The sequence below is a fragment of the Pan paniscus genome, chromosome 2 (assembly GCF_029289425.2).
Source record: "Pan paniscus chromosome 2, NHGRI_mPanPan1-v2.0_pri, whole genome shotgun sequence".
NCBI lineage: Eukaryota > Metazoa > Chordata > Mammalia > Primates > Hominidae > Pan > Pan paniscus.
The window spans coordinates 159,369,954-159,388,766 of NC_085926.1; the positions used below are offsets into that span (position 1 = coordinate 159,369,954).

Consider the following 18,813-nt stretch of genomic DNA (forward strand, 5'->3'; position numbering starts at 1 on the left):
CACTCCTAAACTCTTCAAATTAAATATATACACACTCACCACAAAGATGCACAAACATACAAACTTAGATGATTCCTTCTGAATGCCTAGGTTACCTCTATTTTTCTTCCCTTAAGTAAGCACATCTTTCGAATCTAATAAATGCTTGTGATTTCAGGCAAAGAATTAATAGGAAGGTATCTCAAAAGAAGATAAGAAATCAGGACATAATACTCTTTTTATCTCCCTTTCCCCACCTTTGGATGGCATTTGTAATTTTAGTTTACTTTAACTTCCCATGCCTGTCTATGCCACAATAATATTTGAAGACAATGAAAAAATACCAGGCTAACTTTAATGCCCCAATCCAGCCACTGCTAACCAGCCGTGGAATTCCTATTAAGTGACCATAGGCCATTTTGAATGTTAGATCTATATAAAACTGCAAAACTGACTTTTATAAAGGAACAATTGGCTCAAGCTTCTGTGTTCTCTTTCCTTACTGTGATCTGTAGCTAGATGCCAGGCCCATGGATATAGTGCAATGGTGACAAAAAAGGGCTGGCTCAGGATAGCCCAGTCTACCAATGGTACCATAGCAGACACTTGAGGCTCATAGCAATGGAACTCCTATTGTACTAAATTTCCTATGAGTCAAGTGTACAAAAGTATAACATAAGTATCATTCTCCCTAAGATCTAGAAAGGTTTGACTTAGTCTCTATTCCACACTCTGTGGGAAAGTCCAGTGCTGTTCCCAAGATTTTTGTGGACTCTCTAGGGACACACTCTTGGGGCATCTCTGAGTCTGATTTCTTCTTTCTTGAGTTCTGGTTCTCCATTCTGTGCTTTGTGACTTTTTCTTTACCTCCTCTCTGGCATCAATCTGAGTGTGAAATCAGCTCTTTGTTTTCTTTTAAAACCCCACTCAATGTGTATGGATATAAAAGGAAACTCATTATCACAACATTTCAAACAAAGTAAAAGTGAGTATTAGGCATCCTTGCTCTTAAAATTGTTTTGGCCACTCTCTCCTACTTCTTCTACTCTTTCTCTCTTTCTCCTCCATCCAGTCCTTTCAGTAGAAAATAAAACAATTTCCCCCCAACTCATCCCCCAAACCTTCACCCCTTTCTCTCAATTGTCATTCTCTTCAAACACACATTCTGGCCTACCTTTAGCACGGGACTCAGTAGAAACTCAGAAATCACCCCATTATTAGAGGTTCACAAAATTACTTTCTTGCGTGTGGGTTATAGGATATTCTTTTACTGCTTCATATAAAATTTGTGTCTGTATGTATGGTTTTGTTACAAAATTAATAAACTACTCTGATTTGAATGATAAGTCATTGAAATTGCTATACGTGCTTTTGGCAAATGCAGAAAAAATATTAGGGTTCAGATAGAGTTTGTTGCCCAAATTTCACTTCCGTTCCTCCTTTATTGTAGAGTTCTGGCAGAAGGCAATACACAAAGATTGGGAGCTAGAAAGAAAACAACATGACTATTTATTAAATGATTATAATTACCAATGTACCCATTATTGTCTGGGAGTACTCAGGCCTATACCTGTCTTGTACCACTGGGGCAGAACTCCTGAGAACCACCTTTCCCAGACCCCCTTGACAGCTGGTTTCCAGTTTGGTTCTTCTAATGGGATGGACTCCTGTGTGATGAGAGGGAGCGGGTAGAAGTCACTTGAAGGCCCTAGACTTCTGGTTCCAGCTGCATTGCTGACATGCACCTGTGAATGCTTGCAAGGTGCCAGTGGCAGGAGTAGTGGCAGCAGCAGCAGTGCATGTGTGCTCTGTGATGGCTGCCCACTGTTTAGGGCAGACCAGTGTGGCCTCCTGCAGGTCCTGGTCTCTGAGAGACATTACTTTCCCCTCTTGTCTTCCTCTAGGCCTTCCAATAGTATAGTAGCTTAATTCTCTGGATTAGGTTATTTTCTGTTTTAAATAATTAGAGTGCTTTCTATTTTCCTGATTGAATCCTTGACTAATATCCCTCTATAATATGGCTGTTCTGGTAAGCTAAGTTAGAGGACAGGAGAGCTACTAAGGCCCGAGGCTTGAACAGGCTTTTTCAGAACTAAGATGGCTGGATCTGAAGAGAAGATTTTGAGCAGACTTATCTTCCCAGTCAAGGGAGGAGCTGCTGGAATGCAGAAAACGTTATGAACTTTCTCCAAAGAACCAGAGCCACATACACGTGCTAATTAGACTAAAAAACAGAATAGAAGAGAAACACCAGAACATGGCTGCTAGCCTTTTAAGAAAAAGCAGCCTCAGCGGCTCATAAAATGCAGGCCAATGACCTATCCATTGATAATCTTCTTCTTATAGGAAGAAGAGTAAGGGGGAATGTGTGGAAGTACCCAACATGGATGGGGAGAGCTGGAAACATCTGCCTGCTCTGAGCTGTGTTGGAAACCTGAGGAGGTGGGAGAAGCTGTTTCTGCTTATAACAGAAAACTGAACTCATTCTATCAGCCTAGTAGGAATGAGAAGAGGCTTATATTTTGTAATTGAGATACTCACATGGTTAAAATGATGAAATGTATATTTCATTGGGTTTCTCTTTTATCACCAACACAAAAGCTGGCATGATTCCTGTGTGGCTGAGTTCTTGCCAATGGTATCCCAAATCCCAAACAAAACCAAGGAGATACTTCATGTCTGACCATTCTGAAACTCATTGGAAAGTGTGAATCTTTTTCTTGAAACAAAGACTTGATTTGAAACAGCCAGGATTTTGTACACACTCATATTTGACCCTAAATAAAAGCCTTGACTTGATGCCTGTTAGAATGCTAATTGGGCACCAGGAAAGAAAGAAACTACTCACATCGAGAGATCTTGATGAAACCGTGTGCCCTGGGAATAGTCAAGCTAGGAGTAGCATGAGGCAGGGAAGATAATTGAAGCAGTGTCTTTCCTAAATTACACAATTCTCTATGTAGCTGTTGACATTTCTCCTAATGTTTCATGACTGATCATAAAGTCAACACTAGTTTCTTCCACAGTGTTTTTCAGTGTAGCCAGCTCCTATTGATTGTCTATTGTGTGCATTCTGATGCTATCCAAGAAGTCCCATTTTGTGAACCTCTTTTGGAAACTGTAAAGGTTGTCAACAGTTTCAAAATGATGCAGTGTTTCTTAGCCAAGCAAAATTTGCCTGAAAGAAAAATCTCAATTTCTTGTGTGCAGACAGGACCCCTGTGATGCTTGGCACCACCCTGCGCTTTACTGCTTGGTAACATGTCAGGGTGATTCACTGTTGTTGACATGGGCATGCATTGGCATCAAAAGCCTTTTCAAAATTTTTGAAGGAAGCTTTGCTTACTGCTATGAAAAGTGTTAAATTTATAACGGCATCATTTCAAGATGTTTTGTCAAGAGATGGGAGCAAGATACAAAGTTCTTCTCTATTCCACCATTTACTGGCTTTCCCAAGAGCAAATCTGGTAATAAGTGATTGAATGTCACATGGAACTTTCCTTTTCTTGAGAGAAAAAGAAAGTAAATCTACTTTTAAAATAATTTTGGCATGAGAATAGCTCACTTGTGGCTTGACTTACATAACAAATATTTTTGGTTACATACTTAAGGTAAATCTTTCGATTCCGGGTTCTGCAGTGACAATGGGTGCTACTGAAAAATTACAAGCTCTTTGACCAAGCTGTTGCTAGAGGTGGGCAAGTATGTGAACTTTTTGATACTGGATGAAGATATACTTTTGTACTCTGGAAATGGGAAAGCCAAGGAGATAGTGATATATAGATTCCTGGCAATGTGGCAGAGTTCTTTTGAAAGTTATTTTATTTAAACAACCTTAAAATAGGAATCTGGATTTGCAATTTTTTTCCTTGCTAACAAAAATAACACCAGTAATTCAGACTTGCTAAAGATACCCTCATTGATGTGAGGACAAAAGAGAAGACTTGACTCATATTCAGTTCAAAGTCCTGGGGAATTCTGGTGTTGTTATGCACAAAATTATTCTAACCTGGCAAAATGAGTGATGAGTAGCTCTGATTCCATTTGCTGTGGGCAAAATGCTGTAATATTAAAAGCTGGCCCCCAAATCCCTTTTAGAGAAAACTCTGTCTAGAATCATACACTGATAAATGTGTAACTGGGATAGATTTTGTCGCTACTCAGTTTCTCTCAAATATGAGATTTGGTCACTTGCCCCTCCAAGACTTCTAACTGCTTCCTGGTGTTAAGGACCCCTCTTTCTGGAAAACTTCGGAAAAGTCTGGACTTTCAGAAAAAAAAAAAAAAAAAAGCAATGTCTATTCAGCACATTTTGGATGGTATGTGCCAGATAAATGTCCTGCTGATCCATGGATGACAAGTTGTCTTCCATCAGCAATGGGAAGAAAACTGACATAGTTCCTCAGTGTGGTCATTGTGTTTCCTGTGACTTCTACTGGAATGGCTGTGGGTGATGGCATTGGCTCAGCTTCTATCAGGCTCCCTGTGGAAGAGGCTTTGGAAGCTTGGCTTTCCTTGATGGTGACTCTGTTCTTTCACTCCCTATCCTTTCCTCCCCCACCACGATTCAGCCCTTCTTCCTACCTCCCCTCAGGTGATGCTCCAGAACACTCTCCGCTTCCTGCCACCTCCTTATCCCAGGAACTTTCATTTAGTCACCATGGAGATTCAAGGATAAATTTTCTGTGCCTCCTTCAATTTTTTTTCAAATAAATTTTTATGGATCAAACTCCATGTCCTGTTTCCCTTAAGGCTTTCCTGCTTTGACACCTAGTAATCTATTTTACATATAAAACAGAAATCAAGAGGTGAACAAAAAACGAAAACCCTGAGTCATGTTTTTTCTTTTCGCATAACTCCCTTTCTAATTCTTTTCAAGGCAATGTAGATGCCTCTGGTGTACTGGGGAGGGTCAGTACAAAGAAGTGGCACAAGAACACCAAAAACAAGGTACAACAATTACTATCGGGTAAACAGGCTGCCTAAAGGTGTTAGGGTATCAGTGGGTCCTAAAGCTTCAAAGATTGGTCATAACTGCTTTGTTTAGTAAAAAGGGAAAAATTAAGAGCCAGCAAAATGGTAGAGGTTTTGTTGATGGTCACATTATTTGATGTGACCTCTCCATGGGAATCCTCCCAAAGATACAATCAAATCTATTACTATTACAAAAGCTTGATATGTGGAAAGGGGCTAAGATGGGGTCAGTGCTGACTGGAATGGGGCAGAATGTAGGGATATCAGAGCTTAGAGGTGGAGGAGGCAGGCAGATGTCAGTTGCTGCTGACCTAGCAGAAACGTTGAGGTAGAGTTTTGGCTTTCCATTGGCTATGAAGTTACCTAGTATAAGGGATTTTACTTAAAGATCAAGGAGGTAATGCAGCCTCCAGCTGTCTAGAGAGTTATAACAATGCACATCTTTGTGATTAAGCACTTATTAGAAACAGATATAAATAAAGTGTGTTATGTCAAAGATCACTACAATTTTAACTTCTTTTTCTCATTAACTTTGGATTTCTTATTTCTGAGCAGTCATCAAGTTCATTTTCATTTCATATAAACAATTTTTATTCATTTCAACTTTTTTAGGAAGTTGCCATTAATTTCTGCAAGAAAAAAATGAAAGTGTACCAGTCAGAGTTGTTAAAGCAGAAAAGGATTTTATTGAAAGAACATAGGATTGCTCCCAGAGTTTCCAGGAGGGCTGATGAACAAGCCTTGAGAAGCCAGCAGGAACAATGGCAGGCCAGGCAGGCAGAGCCATGGCCAAGACTGCACCACAGATCAACCTCAGGGAAGCACACTGATGCCTCTACAGGGACTCAGACATCTCAGTTTCAATCAGTACCACCAATGCCACTGAACACTGGACTTGGCTGCTGCTGCCTTCACCACTGTAATGGATTCTCCACTTTGCCTGTTTCTTTGTCCAAATTCACAGTGCCAGCCTGCTGCATTTAATTGACCAGGTCTGTTTCAGTCACCCATGACTTAAACTGCCAGGGGTGCTGGGGAACAAGCATCAGGTTTTGGGGTTCCCATGCTGGGAAGTGGGCATGAGCAGTGAATGGAGTTAATAGAGGGATAATATAACAGGAAGTTAAAAAAAAGAAATTACAGTCATCTACAATATTGAGAGAAATGATATTTTATAAAAAGCAGTTTTTCTTCTATGCTGCCTATGCGAAAGCAATAAATATCCAAAGCAATGTTATGAGTAGTGTATTAAAATTAACATGGGTATTTTAAGACTTCTTTGGGAGGTGAGAGCAGGTCCATATGTACATACAAATCATTTTTGAGATGGCCCCTGGAGGGGGTTCTGTGGTAAGAACCTGAGGAGGGCCTCTTAGAGTAGTCCTGATTGATAGTTGTCAAGAAAACAGGGACTTTACTTGACAACTACAAGAATCTTAATTTTTCCAACCGCCAGTGAACTTGGAAGAAGACTTCAAGTTTTTGATGAGATCATAGCATTGACTGACATCTTGATTTCAGCCTCGTGAGATGTTGATTAGAGGACCAAGTTATCCTGCTCTGGACTCCTTACTTACAGAAACTCAGATATTAGATTTGTGTTGTATAAAGTTGCTAAATTTACGGCAATTTGTTATGCAGCAATAGAAAACTAATACAGTGACAAACAAAATATTACCAAAATGTTCTTCAATAGGGACAGATTAAGTAAATGATGATACATTCACACAATGGAGTAATATTAATTTTAATAGGAATAAAGAATATCTGTGTGAGGTGTTTTTATATGCTAACTTTTGTATAAGAAAAGGGGACTATGAATACATACACACCAATGCTTATATTTTCAATAAGAAATAGTAGGATGATAAACCAAATTAAATAAAAAATGGTTACTTAGAAGAGGAGTCAGGGACCGAAGAGAAGAAAACAGGATTGACAAGAGAATTTTGTAAATATGCCTTGTTATGTTTTTGACTTTGGTACTATGTAAAATGTTTACATAATGAAAGCTAAAATTAATAAAAAGAAATCCCTAAACATTAAAAATGGAAATAAACAAACCTAGCTGCGTATCAATTTGGTAGCAAAATTACACAGATAAATTTATTATTTAAAGTGACTTTAAAGCACAGTATTTTGACTGTTTCTGCTTAGTGGGATGTATCTAAGGACAGATTTATATATATGGCCTAGGCAACCACTAATTGACTTCAAGTAGGACAAACACAAAGAAGTCCACAACCAGGTGCATTATACAAAACGCTGAAAAACAGACAGAGAGAAAATCTTCAAAGGAGTGAGAAACAAATTGAGTAATTTCTTCATATACGCACAAACCCCAATAAAATTAATAAATGATTTCTCATCAGAAACAATGGAAGCCAGAGATAGTGGGATGACATATTCAAAGAGCTGGAAGAAAAAAATTGTCAACTAAGAATCTTTTATTCTGCAAAAAAGATGAAATAAAGACATTCCCAGAGCAACAAAAAATGAGACAATTAGTGGCTAGGAAACCCACCTTACCTGAAATACTAAAGGAAGTTTTTCACACTGAAAGCAAGTGAGTCCAGATCTTCATTCAAATGCACCCCCTAAAACAAAGAGTACTGGTAAAGGTAATTGTGTAATATAAAATAAGTATAAATAAAATATTTCTTTTTATTTCTTTTCTTAGGTACAGTTTAACAGCAATTGTATAAAACAATATGTATATACAGTTGAACTTTGAACAACATGTGTTTAAATTGTGTGGGCCCCCTTATATGTAGATATCTTTCAATAAATATATTGGAAAATTTTTTGGAGATTTGTGACAATTTGAAAAAAAACTCATAGATGAGCTGCTTAGCCTAGAAATATAAAACAATTAAGAAAAAGTTAGGTATGGCATGAATGCATAAAATATATGTGGAGACTGTCATTTACTACCATAAAATATATACAAATCTATTATAAAAAGTTAAAATTGATTAAAATTTATGCATACAAACAATTACAGACCATACATGGTGCTATTAGCAGTCAAGAGAAATGTAAACAAATAAAAATATGCAGTGTTAAGTCATAGTTGCATAAAATTAACTGTGATCATACTGTGCTACTGTAATAATTTTGGAGCCACTGTTGCTCCTGTGGTGAGCTCAAGTGTTGTGTATATCTCCTTAAAATACCATATGATGCTAATCAACTCCATGTGAACAGGTCACCTCTCTGATAAACTTCTGATTGCAGTGCAATGTGATCTCTCATGGTTATTTTATATTTTTCATCATGTTTAGTGCAATACCATACACCTTGAATAGCACCACGAGACCTATATGAAGTGCCACTAGTGAAGCTGTATGTGCTCCTGAGAAGCAGAGAAAAATCATGACATTACAAGAAAAAGTTGAATTGCTTGATAGTACTATTGATTGAAGTCTGCAACTGCTTTTGCTCACCATTTCAGACAGGTGATTCATCTTGTAAACAGACAACACAAATTATGGTATCAATAAATACAGTACAGTACTGTACATGTATTTTCTCTACCTTATGATTTTCTTAGTGACATTTTATTTTCTCTAGATTACGTTGGCATTGGAGCCAACTAGAAGGGAGCTCCCTCGTGGATGGGACAATGTGAGCATCAAAAGGAATGACTGCATCAAACTGAAACACAACACATATATAAAAATCAGTGAGTTTGTAATGATACCAAATCAAAACTAACAAAATATCTCACTATTCACCACTGGAGGTTGCCAGAGCACCAATTATTTCTCTGGAAAATCTGAGCAAGAAAAATAATCAAGCTTATCTGCCTTACCTGTATGAATAGTATATGTATGTAATCAAAAAGCTTGTGAGTGAAAATCATTCTTTATAGAAGAATTATAGCTAATAGATACAGATAGAATAGCAGTATTAGAAATTTACTTATTTGCAAGTCCTAATGAAATAATGCTTCCAGGCAACATTCATGTATAAATGACAAAAGCATGAGGTAAAATGTGGATGTAATAATTTTATAATGGAGAAGTCAGGCTGATGCAGCATAAACCCTCTGATTTCATATTTGAAAAGATAGCTTTATTGAGAAATAATTCACATACAATAAAATTCACCCCTTAAAGTATACAATGCAGTGGTTTTTAGTGTGGTCACGAGCTGTGCAACCATCACCTCTCTGTCAAAAGACAGAACTACAACAAATTTAGTTGAAAGATATTAATTAATTGGCTTTTATTTGCAATTTTAGAATAAAACAACACCTCATTCTGATGAGCTGAGTAGAGAAAGTTGGCTTCATAGACAGAAAGGGCTGAAGAAAGTAAGACCAGGGATCTAAAGACAGATTGGTCATTTCAAAGTCACTTTCCCTGTAAAGGTTAAAGCAGAGAGGACTTTCTTACCATCCAAGCTGAAAGTGGCCTGTGTGGGGATTTGACTGTTATCCCTGTCTTCTGATTTCTTGAAGGTCAGATGAACAACTTAGCTTCAGCACAGTAACAGGAAACTTCAATACAAGTGAGTCCATTTTGGTTAGGTCTGTTGGGCCTAGTGCAGGAGCTCAGTCCAAACCAATGGTCCTGTATAAATTTTATTTAACAACTACTTAATTTCAAAACATTTTTCATCACTCCAAAAAGAAGCTCCGTAGTTATTAGCAGTAATTCACCATTCCTCCCTCCTACCAGTTTTTGGCAACCACTAATCTACTTTTTCTCTCTGTGGATTTGTTTATTCTGAAAATCCATATAAACAGAATCTTGAAATATGTCTTCTTTTACTTACTATAATGTTTTTATGTTTGTCCATATTGTAGCATGTATCTGTACTTCATTCCTTTTAATGGTTAGATAGCATTCCATTGTATGGATGTAACACATTTTGTTTACCCATTCATTAGCTGACGGACATTTGGGTTGCTTCCATTTTTGGCTCTTGTGAAAAATACTTCTAAGAGCATTTATGTACATATTTTTTTGTGTGGACATATGTTTTCTGTTCTCTTGGTTCTATACCTAGGGGTGGAATTGCTGGGTCATATGATAGCTTATGTTTAACTTTAAAATGTAGTTTCATCTTAGTATTACTAAAAGTGGTATTAACCCTAAAAAGGAGGCAAATAAGCACATAGTCGGAAATGGGGGTTGTAACCCAGGTAGCAGTCACAGACTGCAGCACCAGTGAGAGTCAACAGGGCTTTTAGATTACCTAAACTGTGTGTCAGATTATTTCACCAGTTGATTAAACAAAGAAGTCTTTTATCATTAGTGGAATAGTGCATTTGCATTAGTTAGTCAAGGAAAGCTATAAACAGTATGTCCTTAAAGACTGAGGATCAATTTCATTGTGTTGTGTATTGTTGAGAGCATAGATGTTTGTGAAGGAAATGTTTTTACAGTTTCTTTGTCCACTTCAAAGTTCATCAGCAATTCAGTGTGGAGTCAGTAGCCCAAGGTGGAATCACTGGTGTCAAGCCTGGACCACTGCTAAGCTCACAGTGGGAAAATCCAGTATTGTGCGCATCAGAATGAGATGCAAAAAATTACACAGCATACATACAAATTATTCCGGCCTAAACAATTGAACTGAATATAATAAAGCATCTCGATCAGGAATCTGCAAGCTTTAGGTTTTGTAAACCATACCATCTCTGTTGCATCTTCTCAACTCAGGTAGTGTAGCACGAAACAAGTTATAGACAATATGTAAATAAATGCATGGTTGGCTTTGCCCCAGTAAAACTTTATTTACAAAGCCCACAGAAGGTCAGATTTGGCCCACGGACCGTGGTGTGCCAACAGATTTGAGATCTCACAACGATTTGCAGGAAACTGGTGACTTGGTTCCTCCAAAAAAAAGGTCAACGGCATGAAAAAGGCTTACATTCCACTTCTTAAATACTGGCTTACAATGTATTTTTCAGCAGTCTTATTGTGCTGCCCCTTCTCCTGGTGATAAAGGGTTCCTCTATCTGGACCAATTATAGTTCTCCATCCCTGTTGCTACAGCAATCACTCACAGATGTGAACATCTGCTCTAAGGTAGACCAATCAATTTTTCCCCTAGCACTTTTTTTTTTTTTTTTTCAAGTGAAGTGCTCTGGTTGTGAGAGCATGTGAGAGTATACAAGGCCCAAGATGACTCTTATTAGAGTTTCAGGTTTGAGTGGCCACTAATCTTGAGAAAATGAAGCTAACCTGAAAAGAGAAGGAGAGAGGTGTATGTGTTTTTGTGTATGTGTATGTTTGTGTGTGTGTGTGTGAGACAGAGAGTGAAAGAGAGAGAGAGAGAGAGAGAGACAGAGAGACAGAGAGACAGAGAAAGAGACAGAGAGAGGCAGAGAAAGGCAGAGACAGACAGAGAGAGAGAGAGAGACAGAGAGACAGAGAGACAGAGAGAGACAGAGGCAGAGAAAGGCAGAGACAGAGAGACAGAGAGAGAGAGAGAGAATGACAAGGGGGGAGACGTGTTATTTGCAACTAAAGAGTTCTATTTAATTTTTCACTCCTAAATAATTCTGAGATTAAACATAATATGTGTGAAATTCCTGGCATCATTGTGTATTAAATCACAAATTGTTTACTCTATCTCTATTGTTTATGTGCCTGGTTTTACAAGTAGACTGCCAGCTCCACATAGGCGGGAAACACATTCTACCCTTCCTTGCTTTCCACAGTATTTAATGTAAGCTAAATTAAATTCTGTGAAAAAGATACTCTGTATTAACATATAAGAAATATGAAGTTGTATTATTTGATTAGCAGCAGAATGACCTGTAATATCTTCTGATGAAAGTAGACTTGTTTTCTGTGAATTTATCACAAGTTAGAAGTGACATTTTAATTGAAGAGTTTTTTCAGAAGTATTATTATTGTTATTTATTATTATTTCTTTTTGAGATAGAGTCTTGCTCTGTTGCCCAGGCTGGAGTACAGTGGTGCAATATCGGCTCACTGCAACCTCCGCCTCCTGGTTCAAGCGATTCTCCTGCCTCAGCCTCACCAGTAGCTGGGACTACAGCCGTGTGCCAACATACCTGGCTAATTTTTTGTGTTTTTAGTAGAGACGGGGTTTCACTGTGTTAGCCAGGATGGTCTTGATCTCTTGACTTTGTGATCCACCCATCTTGGCCTCCCAAAGTGCTGGGATTACAGGTGTGAGCCACCGTACCCGGCCCAGAAGTATTATTATTACTTTTACATTTAGTAGAAGAAATATCATTAAATTTTAAAGAAAGTTTTCCTTGGAAGTTCATGGATGAAATGTTATTGTGCATGTAATTTAGGCTCTAATGTTGACTAAGGCATATTTTTAGCTTAATTACTGGAAAGCAATATCACAAGCTGAAATCATTTTATAATGCAGGAAGACTTAAAATTATAGTGAACCTGTCATTTGGAATAATTGGCATTCTAAACAAAGTCTGAAAGAAGTCATTACAGGTATTTAAAGCAATTAGCTGATGGTTTTTAAAAGACCCATACAAGTTGAATTTATTTACTTTATACATTTAATGGCTTTAAATATATAATACTAAAGTTTCTGTTCTAATTTTTAAATAAGTAACTGAAATTCTTCTATTTTTTCTAAAAATCAAATTGCCTAGAACACTAAAATATCTATTGGTGTTCTAAATATAATGCTTATTTAGTTACCAAATTTGATGCCAGACCCACATTAAAAAGTTTTAAATCAAATATTAATATATTCTAGTTATAATATCTAGGTGAGGTGTATCCTATAGCTTTTTCTTTATAGTTAATGCTAATTTTTAAAAACTCTTTAAAATTTTATTGTGCATAAGTTTACATTTTTAAAACATTATTTTTATTTTTAATTTACATACAATTGTACATATTTATGGGGGATGGTGTGATGTTTTGATTCATGTAAACAATGCGTAGTGATCAAATCAGGGTAATTAGTATGCCTGTCACTGCAAGTATTTATTTTTTTATGGTGGAAACATTCAAAATCCCCTCTTCTAGCTATTTGGAGATACACAATACCTTGTCATTGACTATAGTCACCCTACTGTGCAATAGAACACCAGAACTTATTCTTCCTTTCTAATTGCAACTTTGTGCAAATCGACCAACCTTTTCCTATCTCCCCTGCTCTCCTACCTGGTAATGCTAATTTTCTCATTCTCAGGAAACATTATAATTAAATAAAAATTTGTCACCTCAATAATAGATATTTCCTTATTTACACTTACACATAAAATTAATTTTAAAAAATGTCCTAAGGATATATTTTCTTTTTTTTGCTTCATGTACTTATGAGCATAATTTGATTTACAAAAGTTATGGGAAGACAAACTATTATGCTTTTGCTTGAGTTTAAATCTATATTTACTTTTATGTAAATAAATACAAAAAAATTATATTCTTGACTTTCATTTCTGTCCATGATGGATTAATAGAGAGAATAATTATAATAAAAAAATTAAGTAACCAGACAAAATATATAAAGCCATAGTTTTTAGACATTGGAGAACAGGAAGTACAGGAAAGTGATTTCTGAGTAAACAGAACAAATAGGGTAAGCTGTATGATTGCATTAGATTACAGGATAAAGAGAGTTTCCAGGCTTCAGCACAGGGAAAGGGAGCTCAAACAGAGCCTGGAGTCTCTCTTAACTAAGGAGACGGAATGCAGAGTTCACAAAGGCCAATGCATTTATAATGGAAGGGACAGAATACAGAAGAGAGAGCTGCCCATAAAGGAATTCTGAAGATCTGGCTCTCAAATAGCACGTGGAGCTCACACAACGCCAGGAATAGTTTGTGTTTCAAAAATGTTTGCTGAGCCCCATGCTATACTAATTGCTGAGCTCTACCCTAGACTAAAAGCTGTTCTAAACCTGCCTAATAAAGCTGAAAAGCAAATTTCAAAAGTATAAAACTATTTCCAAGCAAATTAACCACTTTTTAGAACAAAGCCTAAAAATATTTAAAGGAAAAAATCTAGTGTACATTTCCAAGAAAATAAACTGCATCCCTGAACGATGTCCAAAAATACTTAAAAAAATACAAAGCGTCCAGTATCCAACAATGTGAAAATCACACTGTCTGGCATCTAATAAAAAATTACCAAGGCATCCAAAGAGGCAGTAAAATATGACTTAAAATGAGGGAAAAAGTTAACTACTAGAAAGAGAAATGACATTGATGACATAATTAGTAGAAAAGGACATTAAATCAGTTATAATAAATGTACTTCTGTGTTGAGGAAGGTAGAAGCATAGTGAAGAGAGAAATATAAGAAACAAATAAAACCTAAACTGACTTTCTAGAAATGAAAAAAAATAGAATGTATGAAATAAAAAGTACACTGAATGGGATTAACAAGAAATTAGGCACTACAGAAGGAAATGTAGTGACCTTGAAGATATAGTAACCAAAACTATCCTAATTGAAACACTGAGAGATAGAAGACTGAAGAAGATGAGCAGAGCACTAGTAAACTGTGCTTCAGTTTCACTTGTCAATGAAGTCATACATGTGTCATAAGAGTTACACAGAGAGAGGAGAGAGATGAGAAGGGGGCAGAAAAAATATTTTATGAAATAATGGCTGAAATATTACCAAATTTGATAAAACCATGAGTCCCATAGATTTTAGATCAACAGAATTCAATCAGAAAACACATGAAACACACACACACACACACACACACACACACACACACACACACACACACACTCATAAACCAGATAATTGAATTGCTTAAAACCAGGAATAAAGAGAAAATAATTACATAAGTCAAAGAAAAAAAAAAGAGACATATTACATACAGAGAAACTAAGAATGACAAAGAAAGAATATAGCCAGAAAATAATGGAGCAACAAATTTAAAGTATTGAAAGAAAAAAACCTCCATCATTGTAGAAATCTATGCTTAGCTAAAATATGTTTAAAAGATGAAGGTGAAATAAAGGGTTTGTCAGACATTAACAAGCTGACAGAATTTATCACCAGCAGAGCAGCACTACAGGAAATGTCATAGTAATCCTTGAAGGAAAAAGAAAATGATGACAGATAAAAATTTATTTCTACTTAAACGAATGACAAGAACTAGAAGAATAAATATTTGGATAAATATAAAAGAGTATTCTTTCTTATTTTAAAAATCTCCTTAAAGAATACTTGTTTTAAACAAAAATGGCAACAATGTATGGTTTATAACACATGTAGAAGAAAACTGTATGACAATAGCAGTAGAAAGTTCAGGATTGGGAGAAATGAAAATAAGAGTGTTATATAGAGTTCTTATGCTATGTATAAAGTAGTATAGTATTAATTTAAGGTAGAGTACACTAGCTTAAATATATATATTATAATCCTAGAGCAAGGGCCAGCAAACCTTATAAATATTGAAAAGAATATATTATGAATACATAATGAACAATTTTATGCTAATCAATTCAACAGCTTAGATGAACAGAAAATTCTTTAATAGATAAAAACTTCTAAAGCTCAGAATAGATGACTTGAGTAGCCCAGATCACATGGTGAATTCTACCACATAATTGGGAAAGAAATCATAACAATTCTATGCAATTTTTTTTTTCCAGAAAATAGGAGAGGACACTCATTTTATGAGACCAGCATAATCCGAATACCATTAAACCAAAAACATTGTAAGAAAGCTAGAGATCAATATTCCTCATGGACATAAATGCAAGAATTAATTTAAAAACTAGTAATTTGAATTGAGCAAGGTTATAAAAGGATAATACATTATGTCCAAGTGGTGATTATCTCAGGAATGCAAGGTTGGTTTCACAGTCAATGTAATTTACAATATTAACAGACAAAAAGAAAAAAAGTATGAACGTCTTAAAAAGATGTGGAAAAACATTTGACAAAAATCAACATTCTTTTCAAATAAAAATTATTAAAATCTAGGAATACAAGAGAATTTTCTCAACTTGATAAAAAGCATCTATTAAAAACTTCCAGCTAACGTCATACTTGATAAAAGGCTGAATGATTTCCTCTCAATATTGGTAACATGGCAAAGGTGTCTACTCTCACTACTTCTCCTTAACGTTGTAGTAGAGGTCATAGTCAGTGAAATAGACAAGGAAGAGAAATAGAAGTCATACAGATTGGAAAGGAAGAAATAAGACCATCTTTATACATAGACAGCATGATAATCTATGTAGAAAATCCTGAGGAATCTGTAAAAGGTTACTAGAAGTAATATGTAAGTTTGGCAAAGTTTTAGGATACTAGGTAAACAAAATCGGTTGACTTATTTCACTTAGCGTAATTTCCTAAGGCTCATCCATGTTGCATATTGCAGGATTTCCTTCTCTTTTAAGGCTGAATGGCATTACTGTGTGTGTGTGTATATATATATATATATATATATATATGTTACGTTTTAAAAATCCATTCAACTGTTGGTGGATATTTAGGTTGTTTCTTCATATTGGCTTTGTGAATAGTGCTGCAATGAATATGAGAATACTAATATCTCTCTGAGATCTTGATTTCAATTCTTTTGGGTAAATACCAAGAAATGAGATAGCTGGATATTATGGTAGCTCTATTTTTAAGGCTTAAAGAAGCCTTCATACTGTTTTCCCCAATGGCTGCACCAGTTTTCATTTCCACCTACAATGCACCAATTTCTCCACATCCTTGCCAACAATTGCTGTCTTTTGTTTCTTGATAACAGTCATCCCAAAAAGTGTGAGATGATATCTCATAGTAGTTTTGATTTGGATTTAGCTTTTGTTGAGTATCTTTTCACGTAGCTGTTGGCTATTTGTATGCCTTCTTTGGAGAAATGTCTCTTCAAGTCCTTAGCTCATTTATTTAATTGGGCCATTCGTTTATTTTTTGCTATTGAGTTGTAGGAGGTCCTTATATGTTTTAGAAATGAAACCCTTATTATACATATTGTTTGTAAATAATTTCTCACATCTGTTGGCTTCCTTTTGCTCTCTGTTTTAAAATTTTTATTTAATTATTTATTTTGATACTGAGTTATGAGACTTGCTAAGTTTTGCATTTTTAACAGCGATGAGGTTTCACCATGTTTCCAAGGCTGGTCTTGAACTCCTGGGGTCAAGGCATCTACCCGCCTTGGCCTCCCAAATTGCTGAGATTACAGGCATGAGCCATCACCCCCAGCCCCTTTTTGCTCTTTTGATTGTTTCTTTTGCTGTGCAGAAGCTTTTTAGTTTGATGTAGTTTGTTTATTTTTGCTTTTGGTGTAATATTCATAAAATAATTGATAGACCAATGTCATGTGAAATAAATCAGTCACAGAAGGACAAATAGTTCATGATTTCACTTGTATGAACTATCTAAAATAGTCAAATTCATAGAAGTAAGGAATAAAATGGTGATTGCCAGGGGTTACAGGAAGGGAGAAATAGTGAGTCATTAATCAATAGGCCCAAAATTTTGGTGACACAAGATGAATGAGTTCTAAAGATCTGATGGGCAACATTATGCCCATCAATACAATATTATATAGATAATAATATTGTATGGTGCACTTAAAAATCTATTAAGAGGGTAGATCTCATGTTAAGTGTTCTTACCATAGAAAATTATAAAAGCATGTCTGGGGAACACTAAAAAAAACTTCAACCCAAACCAAATGAAACAAAAATCCAAAAAAAAATGACAGATGGCCAGTGGGTGAATAAAAACCCCAGCATCCTAACCCATCAGGTGGAATAATTCTGAAGTGTGTTCCACACTGTCCCTGAGTTCTCAAATGGTATTGAGACGTTTTTGTCCATAGGAATAATCTCCCTGATAACTCACCATATATATGTTTCCTTCCCTGCCCTGTCTCACTTCCCACTCCTCCTTTGGTCCTATTGAGTACAATAAACTATTTGTACTTGTTGGGGCTCAGGACATACCACCCCAAAATATGAATGTGAGTAACCAGAACATGCCACCCCAAAATACACATCTTTAGCATATTTTGCACAGGTTATTTTGAGAAACTGGAGATACAGGAGTAACTCCTAAAAGCTTCCCTTTTATAAAGAAAATTTGCATCTATAAAGTAAATCTGCATTAGTAAAGATATCTGCGTTAGTAAAGATATCTGCATCAGGAAGAGGGCTGCTCCAAGACAACTTTTCTTATCTGAGAGACTTTTTATCTGTATAATAAGACAGTTTTTATTCACCATACATTTTCTCCCCTCAACTTCCCATAACTTGTTTCTTCCATTCTCCATAGACCCCAGGCCTTTATTCTTTGCTGAAATTCAGGATGCTATATAAGCTTTAATTATCTGAGCTTCTTTGGGTTTCATATTTTGTGGGATTTCCATGTGTATGCGTGTAATTAAAATGGTTTATCTCCTATCAACCTGTCTTATGTTGATTTATCTTTATTGTATTTATTTTTAAAAATTTATTTTCAATTATCGTGTAATAATTGTACATATTTATGGGATATAGAGTAATATTTTGTTACATGTATACAATGTGATTATAATCAAATTAATTACCATATACATCACCTCAAAGTTTTATTATTTCTTTCTATTAGGACCATTGAAAATCCTCTCTTCTAGCTATTTGAGAATATATAATCAGTTATTATTAACTGTAGTCACCCTACAGTGCTATAGAACACTATAACTTATTCCTCCTATTTATCCATAACTTTATATCCATTAATCAGACTCTCCTTGTTCTCCCTTCCTGTCTACCCTTCACATTCTCTAATAACCACAATTCTCTTTTCTAATTCAGAGCTCAACTTTTTTAGCTCCCACATATGAATGAGACTTGGGGGAATGTTGAGGAGAAATAATTGCATTTTGCAATGTGAGAAGGACATGAAATTTGGGAGGGACCAGGGGAAGAATAATA

General features: G+C 35.8%; 1 protein-coding gene across 1 annotated transcript in view; it reads left to right on the forward strand.

Annotated features, from left to right (window-relative positions):
• Positions 1 to 1,644: 1,644 nt before the first annotated feature.
• OTOL1 (otolin 1) overlaps positions 1,645 to 18,813 on the forward strand; it is a 63,374-nt gene continuing 46,205 nt past the window's right edge. Inside the window, exon 1 of the mRNA XM_055110636.1 lies at positions 1,645 to 2,421. The gene's annotated coding sequence lies outside the window, so the exon portion shown is untranslated. The remainder of the gene's footprint in view (positions 2,422 to 18,813) is intronic.